The sequence below is a fragment of the Rhinolophus ferrumequinum genome, chromosome 11 (assembly GCF_004115265.2).
Source record: "Rhinolophus ferrumequinum isolate MPI-CBG mRhiFer1 chromosome 11, mRhiFer1_v1.p, whole genome shotgun sequence".
Taxonomy (NCBI): Eukaryota; Metazoa; Chordata; class Mammalia; order Chiroptera; family Rhinolophidae; genus Rhinolophus; species Rhinolophus ferrumequinum.
In genome coordinates this window covers 4,446,199-4,459,144 of record NC_046294.1, presented here as the reverse complement: position 1 = coordinate 4,459,144, position 12,946 = coordinate 4,446,199, and the positions used below count along the sequence as shown (strand labels likewise).

Below are 12,946 nucleotides of genomic sequence, written 5' to 3'. Positions count from 1 at the left end.
AAAAAAATTCAAATGTGCTCCAATGTTCATCACAGCTTTATTTATAGTGGCCAAGACATGGAAACCAAAGCGTCCTTTGATAGATGAATGGATAAAGTTGTGGTATATATACACAGTGGAATACTAACTCTGCCATAAGATGAAACAGTACCATTTGCGACAACATGGATGGATCTTAAGATTATTACGCTAAGCGAAATAAGTCAGACAGAAAAAGTAGAGAACCATATGATTTCACTGATATGTGGTATATAAAACTGAAAGCAACCAAAAAAAACCAAGACAAACAAATGAAGAAACAAAAACTCATGGACACAGACAATAGTTTAGTGGTTACCAGAGGGTAAGGGGGGAATGGGGTGGGAGATGAGGGTAAAGGGGATCAAATATATGGTGATGGAAGGAGAACTGACTTAGATGGTGAGCACACAGTGGGATAAATGGATGATGTATAACTTTACTAACAATTGCCACCCCAATAAACTTTAAAAAAAAAAAATTCAATACACCGAACAGTTACCAGCATTATCCCTGGAGAATAAGACAACTGTTACCTGTTACATGACATATTCTTCACAGGGTTCAACTTTTGAAAATGAGCATTATTACTTTTGTAATAAAAAATTTAAAGATATATAAAAAGAAAAAAAAGACTTCACAAAAGTCCTTCTGCACCATTCACATGCATGTAAGTTCAAAGCAATTTCTAAAGCCTTCCTATAGCAATTGAAAAAGCAGGCTTCTAGAGTGATTGATGGCAAGTTGCACATGTTAATAAAACACTTCCACGAGTTTTCCACACTTTACTTCTGGACTTGGCATGCTCAGGGTCACAATCCCAGACTCCCAGGGGCTTTATATTTAAAATAGGTATAAGGCAGACAAACACAAACACAAAGCATAGAAATGAGAGAAAGCACTGTCCGAAGAGGAAACAAACAAAGACACACCCAAAGAAGCAAAGAGCCCACAAAGGACCAGGCGCCAGACCGCTCAAGGCTAACGTTCCAACAACATCCCACTAGGTAAGTGAAAAATCAGTTTCACCTTCTAGGGACTCACATGTCCAGCCCATCTCACACGTGAATATTACATGCAACAGCAGAAATGAAAGTGTTCTGGAACTGTTAAGTGACTACCGCTAACAGAACTGACCTTGCCAATGCCTACCAGCCCCTGCAGGGCCAGCCCAGCTCACACTCCAGATACAGCCTGGTTTCCACGCCTCCGGTGTGCTGGGCGTCTTCCCGGGACTGGCCTTTGCACTTGGGATGCTGCCAACCTGTGCCAGTGCCCCTCAGCTCGGTCCTCCACCCCCAGACGGGGGCGGGGGGTGTTACACACTTGAACATTTCTCCTTCATGGTGCTCACGGCACCCTACTCACTTCTTCATGTAATTCCGCATGACACTTGCCTTCCCTGTTGCAGCCCACTTGTAAACTGGCTAAGGTACTTTCGCATCATTGGAACTCAGCACAAGGCCCAACACACTACAGGTCCACTCATATGACATCCCTCTTTTTAGTTGCAAACCTAACTGCTTATGTGTAGCAGTTAGGTTTGCCCAAGTGGTTATTAGTTCTTTCCCTTAAATCTAAAATGACAAAAGGACTCTACAATATATCAAAGAATTTCAAATTGGTCTTTATCATTGGTTATTCCAAATCCATCTGCAATCACTACATATCCGAGCCTCCATGGACTCCTACAGTAATGACCCACATAATCAGGCCAATATAAGAAGCTCGCAAAGCTATCAGAAGCATTTGTGATCAATATTCCATCATAAGACTACAATGCACTTTGACAGGGCAATTGCTTAGAAAACTACCATGAATTCGTGATCACACCTGCAACCTTAAAAGTGCTTCTATAAATATTGTTGTCAGAAATAAGTTTCATTTGAGAATTTAGATGACTTGTCAGAATTCATGTAGTGCTAGTGCTATGAAAGAAAAGCCTTGGGGATTTTTGTTTTTCTGAATTCACAATTAAGCCTTCACCTAAGGCAGAGCTGCTGCTGTAAGACAAGGTGTCATGCAAATTCAATGCCGACCGGGTAATCTAGAACCAAATGCCAGAGAAAAGAGTAGGTCTCTAACATGTACTTGTAAAATAATTACTAATGCCATGTTATTATTAAAAGTATCATTTCTGCCTTCCTTCTCCAGCTTTGGTAATCAAACTCATATGCATTTTGCTTCAGTCAATTTAACAGCTTTCCCAAGCAGCTCAGGTAGTGAATGAAGCCCCATTCCGCCCCATTTGGACAAGCAAATGAAAGGCGGGCCTCTGAGCAGTTTCCCACCCATGCATAACAATGCCGGCCCACCCCTCAGGGCGTGAGACAGCACCCCTAACCACGCTAAAGCGGCTGCACTAACTGCTCTGCAGGAGGCTGTAGTAGGCTGGGAAATGATCCCAGAGATATCAGGACCTATTCAGGAACCTGTGCAACTTAGTTGATAAGGAAAAAGGTTTTTGGAGACGTGATTAAATTATGGGTTTTGAGATGAGAGAGATTACCCAGGTGGGCCCTACATGCCATCAAAAGAGCCCTTATACGAGAGAGGCAGAGGACGATTTGGCACCACACACTGTAGAGAAGGAGAGGCAGAGTAGAGTGATGTGGCCACAAGCAGAGTCACCAGAGGCTGGAAGAGGCAAGGAACCGCTTCTGTCCTCCAGCCTCTGGAGGGAGCTCTACCTAAACCCTGATTTGGACCCAGTGACACTGATAGTGAACTTCTGGCCTCCAGAACTGAGAACACATTTCTGTTGTTCCAAGTCACCCAGTTAGTGGTCATTTGTTACAGCAGCCACAGGAAACTAACACAGAGACCACGAAAAAGTAAACCCAAGTCATAATGCTTTAATTAACACACTCCAGAAAGACATAAACTTCCAATGTATCACAGGAAAAAAGATTTTAAACACCTTTAAAAAGTTGTTTTAAATATGCTTTTTAAAAAAAGTCACTTCTCCTCTTCTCCTGCAGATATGAAACACTGCTACAGAGAGAGCTTCATGTATTTTGAAGATAAAGCTGGCATCTCAATCACATGTAATTATGTCACACTGTGCTTAAGCCCAGTTCACTAAGACCTTCCTTAGAAGTATCAACTGAACATTTTATATTTACATGAACATTTCCAATAAAAATGGAAACTAAAACTACTAGCATTTTTCATTTAGCAGGCCACTTTCAGCAGCGAAATACCCACTATCTGTAAGTCCACAGTCAGACATTTACAAAACTTACACTTGTTTGCTCAGCCACTGACCTACAGAGGGGCATGCAAGACACTCCTGTCTAAACGCCCCATTACAGAACATACTGCTTCCCAGTTCCTTGTTTATTCACATCCGCTATGTATCACAACAAGGGATTTTATATAAGAAAGACACATGTCTCCAATGATCTCAGCAGCTATTTCTAAAATAAAGAAAGGTTTTAGCGGATGCAGTTGTTGAGGGAAATTCCGCAAACCAACCAACCAACCAGCCAACCTGCTTGCCCATCTCTCCAGATTTGATCCACCCACTTACCTAGGAGCACCCATGACCAAAATCAAGGCTGCTTCCTTTGTTACTGTTTTCTCTGACCCGAACAGCATTTTACTTTTCTAGAAACAGATGCCACCTAGTGTCAAAAGTCTGTAAGTACAGCCCACGGTTCCCCAGAAGCTCTGAGGTTAAGTAGAACAAAGAATCACCAATTCTTACTGGGCAAAGGCCAGAGTGAGGAAAACCTTCCAGAAGGCGATTCTTGGGCTAGGTCTGAAAGGCCAAGGCTACTCTGCCAGGTGTAGACCGCAGGGCGCAGCGCACACAGTGGATCAGGACGCGACTCTGGGAGGGTCGCGCCCGGAGGGTCCCGCCCTGGCTCTGTTCATCACTCTCTGGCCCTGTGACCATGGACAAGTCATTTCACCTCGCGAATGCCTCATTACCAAAATGAAAACAGGGCCTTCCTCCGGGGTTTGGCACAGGATCAGATGAGCAGAAATGGCTAAGAAAATAAAGGTCTCCAACTGCCTCCTCTTTTCAAGTAACTAAGGCAGAAACAGAGAGGGCCAGCCATGCTGATGTATTCTTCACAAAACCTTAAACACTCTCGTAGAAATTTCCCCTCCACTCCTCATCCGACTGAACTCTCGCAACAACAAAAATCACATCGCCTCATCTATTTAGAAAAGTCCAAGTTTTCACGAGAAAGAAGAGACTGGGGTGCTAATTTATGACACAGAGCTGAGACCAACTTTATCCCCGTACTGCTCCTGAAGAGAAGGAATGTGACAGCTGCCAACAATGAAGAATAAAAGTCCCACCAAACTACACCTCACATGTCAACAGAGGGACCACACACTTGGTCACAGTGGAATTTAGCTGCTTGTGTATCTGGTAAAACATTATTTTTTCTTACTGTAATTCCATCTTTAAAAACAACAATAAAAATAGTTCATCCATTCATTAAGTGCTTCCTCAATTTATTTTATCATTTAATTCCCACACCCTGTAAAGTAGGTACTTTGGTGGTTGTTGTTACACAGATGACAGGTTGGAGGATTCGCCCAACTGTACTCTACAAAGGGTCCCACTGGTGGGAACGCATGTGACCGGCAGCAGACAGACCAGTTAGGGAATTAAATGCAACAGGAAGACAGAAAAGCTCTGGGGCTTCAATACCTTGGCAAAATAGGTAAGATACAGGCGGTGAGGGACATAAAGGAATTCCAAATGAGTCTGAAGTCTCTAGTTGGGGTGCCTGCAAGACTGCCACTGACCGAGCCAGGGACATGCCTGCAGGAAAGAGGAGAACGTGTGGATGTGCGAAATTTGAAGAGGCAGACACTACTCAGGTGGACCTGCCGTGAGATGTTAGAACTCCGGGGGGAAGTGGGGCCTGGCGAGAGTAATATTAATAAAAAGGACTTGACAGTTTACCAAGCAGTCCAACATTATTTCAATTCAAACAATCACAGGATTTCAGGGCAGAAAGTCTTAGAGTAAAAGAAACAGGCTGAGAGAGATAAATTACCTGCCCGAAGTAACTCACTTCTTCTGACAAGATAATGTGCTACCAATGCATGACACCAAGAAGAAAGAAAGAAAGAAAGAAAGAAAACAACTTTTGAGCTTTATCCTGGGCAGTTAAATGAAAATAAAAAGGGGAGGGGAGAGGAAATAAAATGACGAGAGACACTGGTACTGCGAGAGTGAGAGAGACAGAGACAGAGAGAGAGAGAGAGAGAGAGAGGCGTCTTGCAGAGCAGCACCCCCACTCACAGCATTTGGGGATATGAGCTGCTACGTGCCCAGCTCAGTGCCCAACACACAGCTAAATAGGTGTCTGGTCAAGACTGAGCGAAGAGCTGAATGCGGGGGGCCATCCGGAAGTCCTGGGCACGACACAGAGACACCCCTTAGCGCTGGTTTTCTGGGCACTATTTCATACTACCGCTCTGTATGATCCAAAATCTATGCTGATAGCTTTTTTTTTTTTCAATTGGGGAAGGGGAACAGGACTTTATTGGCCAACAGTGTGCACTTCCAGGGTTTTTTCCAAGTCAAGTTGTTGTCCTTTCAATCTTAGTTGTGGAGAGCGCAGCTCAGCTCCAGGTCCAGTTGCTGTTGCTAGTTGCAGGGGGCGCAGCCCACCATCCCTTGCGGGAGTCGAACCGGCAACCTTGTGGTTGAGAGGACGTGCTCCAACCAACGGAGCCATCCGGGAGCTCAGCGGCAGCTCAGCTCAAGGTGCTGTGTTCAATCTTAGTTGCAGGGGGCGCAGCCCACCATCCCTTGCGGGACTCGAGGAGTTGAACTGGCAACCTTGTGGTTGAGAGCCCACTGGCCCATGTGGGAATCGAACCGGCAGCCTTCGGCGTTAGGAGCACAGAGCTCTAACCGCCTGAGCCACCAGGCCGGCTCTCTAGGCTGATAGCTTTACGTGTAGCATATGTGCCCCATCACGGCCCTTTAACATACACAACATACTAAATACATTAACATAATATTAAATTATACGATGACACACAAGACACTGCTATCGTCACTCCCATTTTACAAATGAGAGCAAGCCTGAAAGAATTAGGAAACATTAAGCCAAGGCTAGGACTCTGAGACTGTACACTCTTGACACCATGTAAGAAAGCAAAACAATCCTGACTCAAAATTTTAAACATACAGTAGGTCCTCAAATAACGTCGTTTTGTTACAACACTGGTAAGATGCCACAGGAGCTTAACTGTGTGTATACCAATTAGCCTTTGGTACAACTGGTTTCATGACGTCATTTCACTTCAAGTCACCTATCGACGACATTCAGCCAGGACCTACCGTACTTTGCCTCGTATTTAAAGAGTAAAACCCTAGAACAAAATAGACATGGTTCCTGATTTCATGGAGCTCACAGTATAATGTGGGAAGAGAGACAACCAATCCAGTAAGCAGGAGACTATACATTCTGGTAAGAGCTATAAAGGAAACAAATAGGATGTTAGGAGAATAGTATGGGAACAGACTTTGGATTGGATAATCAGGGAAAATAAATCAGAAGTATAAATATAGAAACAATCACCTTTTCCCATCAAAACTCTCCTGTTATCTATGTACATCCAACAAACAATTTTCTTCCCAATTGAAGTCTGTTTTTTTTTCTTTTTTAAGGGGAAGGGAGGTTTCCATATGGCCTCTCTAGCCCCAAACTCAACTGGCTCCCTGGCTGAAGGAGCAGGCCCCCCCTTACTCCTCAGTCGGGGAGCTCCATCTTCCTAACATCAGGTTGATCTTCTTGCTAAAAATACATATCCCTCCACATCATACAACACAAGCATTTCCTTGAAAATAAAAATACTCCTCAGAGATCACTACGCTGTACCAGACACTTCAACCTTGTTATACAAATCAGACAGACAAAATGACTCATTCTGCAGATCTAGAATCCACTCAATCCGACATTTGTCCAGAATCTACTGGGAGCCACCAGGCACTGTTCGTGGTGCTGGAATATTGGTGGCGCCCGGAGAACACCAGAGGGCGCATGAGAGCGTCAGCTTTCAGGAAGATCAGGCAGGGCGACTAGGTGAGTGGGGGACCTTGCAAAACCAACGGGAAGTACGTGAAAACCGGGTACCTGAAGAACAGGGCAGAAGGTGCCAAACAGGAAACAGGACGACCCTTCACCGAAGGGGTCTTTGCCTAAGACCTGAAAGACAATCCCAGTGCTATTAGAGATCTGCTGACCAGGTGCTCCTACAAAGAAGCGCAAGTTAGAACATAGGTGTTTGTTTCACCCTAACACCCAGGACCATGAGTTCAGCAGATTGGCAGCCCTATAACGTAGGTGAGACAGGTATTATCACTACAAATGAGATGGCGAAAGCTCAGAACTGAAGTTGCTTTCCTGAAGTCAAATTGCTATTAAGTGGTAAGGCTAGGTCTAAACCCTAGTGTTTCAACTACAGCCTAGGGTTTACTCCACTGTTTGGGCCACACGTGCATCGACCATAAATAAAGAGGTTTAGCACCGAGGATGCTCCCCAGGTCTACTTACTTCTGTCTTTACTGACTGTTACAATACAGAGAATTAGACAGCTTGCAGAGGTGCAACTGACAAGTAGGAGCCATACAGACCTTAATGACGCTATTGGGACCTCTGATGCACCCCAGTCTCTCAAGTCTAAAACCCAACTGATCGTAAGCTATACCACCAATTTAATAACATTTCAAAAAAGGAAGGAAAAACTACATGGACTATACAGATGAACTATGTAAACCCATAGATATCAAATATAATTAAAATAGCTCTGAGAAGTAAGAAAGCAGGGTGGCCATTAAGTGTAAAAGATAAACTATAACTCAGGATTGAAAGTGATCTCAGGTATTAATGTTTAATTATTTTACAGATGAAGAAACGGAGGCGTGGTCCTATCAAGGAATTGATTCTTACTCCAACAGCCTTGCATCTAGTCCCAGAATTATATGTATATATAGTCATCATAATTATATACTACCCTAAAAGACTGTGGTGGTTGAGTTTGTCTCACACAGACACCTGCCAGCCCCACATCTGGCTGGCAGATGAAGGAGCCAGAGGCAGTGAGTGACCAAACTGGTCCCATGGTCCTAGGAACCCTTTAGCACAAGGAAAGGAAATTGTGAAGCAAAACACAATTTAGAGCATCAATGACTATGGAAATCAGTGACCTTTTTTCTTTTTGTGAGACTATTTCAGAGTTAAAGCAAATAGTTCCTGGTTCCATCACCAACTATGTAAGTATTCCTACTTACTGCCTCCGAATAATATGGGGAACAGAGAAAACGTTTTTAAAAAGTTAACGTTAGACATTAATGTGGATTTACAAAAATAAGGTGATGATTCTTTCCTGTACAGATGGATTCTCTCTATAGCATGCCTTTAAAACAGTAAAATCCTGTAATGCATTTAAAATAAGATGTGCATGACTAAAACTTGGGAACGTGTACTGAATAAAACAATATATGTTTGTAAGTGAAAAGCGCTTTCTTTAATTTGACTGGGACAAAGAGAAATTCTGACCACATTAGATAAATACAGGATTAGACATTGATCAGGCAGGACCTTTCCTCTCAGCAGACACTTCTAGGAAACACCTAGTTATGGGGAAGAAAAGGGAGTATAGTAAGAACTAAAGCAAAAACAGATTTGTAGAGGTTTTCTTTTTGGGGGTGGGGTGGGACATAGAGTTGGCAGAAAGAATTTAAACAAAGCTGTTACACTTTCCCCTGTTAAGAATCTTCCCGACAAAGCTGTAGGGTACGCCCTCATTTGCTAGGACCCTTCCTTGGAAGCTCATTCAGTGCAGCTCAGTCATTGAAAGCTCTGTTTAATTCACATTTCAAATTTAAGAGCTTCAAACAGAAAGCATATTTTTAAGAGTTCAAAGTTGGCAGTCTATCCAAGAAGGAAATTACTTTTCAAATCACTGTGTTCGAATGCTTAGAACTTCCTACTGCTTGCAATTTAAAGTGCTTTGGCTGGTTTTAAGTTTTCTCTTGTAATAATGAGTTTGTGCTTCTTATAGCAATTAAAACCATTTCCTAAACCAAGACATGTAAGTACCCATCCCCCAGTAAAAAGCAACTAGAAATCTGGCTGAAAACTTAAGGCACATTTTATATGTAAAACTTACTTCTATTGTGGAGAGCTGTATCTGAGATAATACAGCCGCCCCGTGCGTGCGCATTCTCTCTAGTGAGTTCATGTAACCAAGTGTGTCAGAGTGGAACAAAGATACCTGCCATTGTCTTTAACACTGTGTGGAAGACTCAATAATTAAGAGTGTGCTAGGTCTACAAGAGTCCTGTAATTTGCCCATAGAGAGGGATTTTGGTGAGTGAAGTAAAGCTCACATGCAGTAGGCAGGAGTATATAATAATGGAATCTAGGTGGTTTGTCTGAAAGGATTTGCTCCCAAAGGCCATGGGTAGGGCGTTCCTACAGACAGGGAGCTAGCTGCTCAGATGCCACACACACAATATACTCTTTGCCAACACAACCGACCATGTATTCATGTCCTATAACAAATGGATACTCAAGTAAATAAAAATCAGGTTCAATGCCAGATTTACATGACCCGTGGTCAAATTTACACGCCAACATCCCCCACCCACAAAACTGCTAAAAGACACGCAAGCAACCTGCTACCACTTCCTTCACATACATATTCTGATGCGCTCCCCACCCCACCTCCACCTCCTCCCAGTACTGCCCACTGGTATTTGGTTCAAGCATGTAGAGTTCCAAGCATAAGCAGTTCGTTCAGCGTGCACAGGAAGACAGGTGAAAACATAGGCAAGAGATCACTTGGAAATAACTTTGAAAGAGAGCTTGATTTCAGAATTTATGGGTAAAAAACAGGTCAATTCTACTCTCTTCTTGAAAAATAAATATCCACAATATTCACTAAGTTGCTTTGCTAACGACTACCATGTTTTTTAATGTGGTTAAACTTGACAACTTGGAAATAAATTTAATACTTTCATAACTCAACAAGCTCACAAGAAAGCTGAGGGGATGGGCAAGTAAACGACCAAGTATAATACTAAACAAGGTAATGATTGCTGGGGGCAACACAGGGGAAGTGTGCATTCTCCTGAGTGGGGCAGCCACTCAGTGTGTGTGGAAGAGGTTTCGCCAGGAGGTGACATTCTTACTGGGCCTTTCTGAAGGATGAGTGTGAATGGGGGGAGAGGGTGTAGGAAAGCTGGGCAGGAAGTGACCAAAAGGCACCAGCCATGGGAAACTCGTGGGGCTACAGCCTGGGAAAGGGAGAGCAGACGTACAAGGTTTAGAGATTAAAAACTGGAAAATGGGTCTGAGTTCCCTAACCTGTTGGGCTTAAAAGTGCTCATGGACTTGAATCTTGGAAAATATTAATAGATAGGGAACACCAACAGCGACCGGACCACACCTAAGAGTTCAAGTTCAAGTTGCTAAACGTTCCGCTACAAAGTAAACTTGTACCTGTGCTAGCAATTCTTCAAGGCCGCTTTTCAATATGTACAATGATCTGTGGTTACTCCAGGCAAAAATGATCTCCCCCTTCCTTTTCAAAACGTTTGTGCTTTTCCCGCTAATCACCAGAAGTTACAGGCCTGAAGACTGCAGGGAGAAAGTTTCGGTTGCCTCCGGTGGTTCTGCAGTCTTCAGACCTCTGATGCCACGTTTAAAACTATGTAGCAAAATAGTTTCAAAATGTCCTGATGAAAAGCGCCATCACAACCACCCAGTTCACCTTCCCACTATTACAGATTCCCTCCCTCCAGGGTGAATTTCATTTGGCAAGTTCTTAAAAATTAACTTCAAAGAACACATTTTCACCCCCTCATCGTTCCTCAAGTTCCCCACTCAATGGATGGGAACGAAGAGCTCCAGAACGGGGTCAAATGAACCCGAATAGAGCGAGCGAGCGAATTTCTGCGGGTCCAACGTGCTTCGACACCATTCCAACAAGTTGGCTCGAGCTGTCAACGCGTTTTGCCCCCTCTCGTAGGTGGGAGTGACGCTCATACACCTCCTCTTTGGATACGGGGAAGGACAATCACTCTGGAAGGACCCATGCGTTTTCTCGGGACCCGAGGCGCCGGCCGACGGAGGGGGGAACGGGCTGAAGCGCAGAGCGGCCCAGGCCAAGGCGGCGGGCCCCGGTCAGAAGCCGGAGCCGCAGCCGCTGTCAACCGAGAGACGGGGATGGGTGGGGGACGCGGCCGGGAAGAGAGCAGAAAGGAGGCTCGAGCCCAAACAAAAACAACCCGAAGCGGAGCGCGGCAGAGGGAGCAGATTGGGCGAGACCGATCACGGCTGCCCATTGGAGAAGAGGGAAAACAGAGTCCCCCAATCGCGAGCGGCGGGGCTGCTCCCCTCGTGCGGCCGCGGGTCGGCCCGGCGCTGCCCGGCGGCCGCTACCGCTCCCTTCCGGCGGCGGCGCCCACTGCAGGCCCCGCGCCCCGGCCGCCGCCGCCGCCGCCGCGCCCCTCCCCCGGCCGCCGCTCCCCACTCCGCCCGCGGCCTCGGCCCCCGCCCGGCCGGGAGCCCCCGCGCCCGCGGCCCGCCGCCCCCCACACCGGCGCCCGCCCCCCCGCTCACCGCCGGGCGCTGCCCGCTCCTCCTCAGGGCGCGTCGAGGCCCCGTGCCCGGCCGCTGCGCTGGGGGACCCGCGCTGCTCGGCGACACTTCCCCGTCCCCCCAAAAAATTAATCACCAAAAAATAATTCCAGAGAAAAATGGAGAGTAAAATCCAAGATGGCGGCGCACGCCGCAGCACCGCCCGCTCCATCCGCTGTCAGGAAATGAGTCCCAGCCGCGGCAGGAGCCCCCCGCCCCCACCGCGCCGCGCCCCCGCGCCCCCCGCGCCTCACCTAGCCTCTCGCGCGGCCGCGGGGTCCCAGAGGCAGCCACCAGCCTCGGGGCTCGCGTCCTGGGTCCTGGCGCCGCGCTGCCGCCTCCGGAGCCCGGTCGCCCTCACCTCATAGCCCCGGAGCCTCGCCGCCCGCACCGCAGTCGCGTCGCCGCCCCCGGTGAGCCGCCCGGACGCCGCCCGGGAACGGTGGAAGGACACGAAAATGAGTGCCCTCGGCCGGGCGAAGGGACACCACACCGGATCGCGCTGTGCTGGCCGCCTCTGTTGCTTTTACGGGACTCTGCGGGGGGAGGCGGAGAAACCCGAGAAAGAAATGAGTCCCTCGCCGGGTGCTCTCGCGGCGGAGGGACAAAAAGCGAATTTTGAGGGGCCAGCCGAGCCGTTGCCTCGCGTCTCTCGTAGCGGAGGGATCCGTGCCGGGCAGTAGGCAGGGATCCCTCCGCCCCTCGCTGCCCTTTAAATCGCGGCTGGAGGCGGCGTCGCCGCGCGCCCCTTGGGCGCCACCCCGGCTGTGGGCCCACTCGCGTGCCCTGTTCCCGCGGGGTCTGCCCACCTGCCCCCTTTCCCCCCAGGCCCTCCGCGTAGCTGCACCCACCGCGGACAGCTCCTGAGCTAGGAATCGGGGCAGCCCTCGGGGACAGCAGGTTCCTCGCCCACTGCTCCTCCCGGTTGCGCCGAGGGGAGGTGGTCCCACGGAAGCGAGCTTCTTTGTTGTGGAAATGGGTGTCGTTGGAAGCAGATACACCCTTAAAAACCATGTGGGCAGCCTGAGCATTCCACCGCGTAGTGTGGGAGGGAGGAGGGAGTGAGCGTGCGTTAATTGGGCCACGGGCTTCCCCGTGTCAACTGGCCATTTATTGAGTGCCTACTGTGTGCCAGGCTGTCTGGGAAACAGTGGTATTGCCACTTCCCTAGTTGGGCAGTGCCAGGACCAAAGAGGCAATTCCCTCAAGGCGCCCAGGTGGCTTACACGCGCCAGGGGGTCGCCCTTGGGGTCCCGCAGTCCGATAACCAGGACCGCAAAATAGCACGAACCAGAGCA

The 12,946-nt window shown here is 47.4% G+C and overlaps 1 protein-coding gene across 5 annotated transcripts in view; it reads right to left on the bottom strand.

Moving 5' to 3' along the window:
* The window catches only part of KMT5B (lysine methyltransferase 5B), a 50,743-nt gene extending 38,099 nt beyond the window's left edge, over positions 1-12,644 (bottom strand). For 2 of the 5 annotated variants that reach the window (XM_033119846.1, XM_033119850.1), the window contains exon 1: positions 11,903-12,312. The gene's annotated coding sequence lies outside the window, so the exon portion shown is untranslated. Of the gene's footprint in view, positions 1-11,630; positions 11,802-11,902; positions 12,313-12,499 lie in introns of those variants that run through there. The other 3 variants (XM_033119847.1, XM_033119849.1, XM_033119848.1) reach the window with 3 other exon arrangements.
* Positions 12,645-12,946: the final 302 nt, after the last annotated feature.